The sequence below is a fragment of the Rhinopithecus bieti genome, unplaced genomic scaffold (assembly GCF_001698545.2).
Source record: "Rhinopithecus bieti isolate Rb0 unplaced genomic scaffold, ASM169854v2 scaffold_45617, whole genome shotgun sequence".
NCBI lineage: Eukaryota > Metazoa > Chordata > Mammalia > Primates > Cercopithecidae > Rhinopithecus > Rhinopithecus bieti.
In genome coordinates this window covers 676,088-676,516 of record NW_016819136.1, presented here as the reverse complement: position 1 = coordinate 676,516, position 429 = coordinate 676,088, and positions in this window count along the sequence as shown.

Genomic DNA, 429 nt, shown 5'->3' with positions numbered 1-429 from the left:
ATTTATCCATCAACTTACCTATCGATGCTTAACAGAAAAGCAGCCCCTTTTACCTGACCCATTTTAACATTTTTTTTTAAAAAAATACACGTAGTAGACATATTCTTCAAAAGACAAAAGTCCAGTAAAATGTCAAACCCTTCTCTGCATAGTTGTAACAGGCTTTCATTTTATGGCTGTGCTCTTGCTTGTCAGTTTGTTAAAACAGGGGAATCAGCTAGTAGCTGTTCTAATGAACACCATAATTCAATTACTTGTAAATTTTTTCCCCCCAGGCGCAAATTCTTGTTTTGAGAAGGTGCAGATTTTAAAGCTGAAATGATCCTCCTGGAAGTTACAGATGCCCAACATTTAAAACAGTGTTGGAATTCTTCTAGGTATTTAACTCCAGTTAGCATAAAGCTTCTTTTTTTTTTTTTTTTTTTTTTT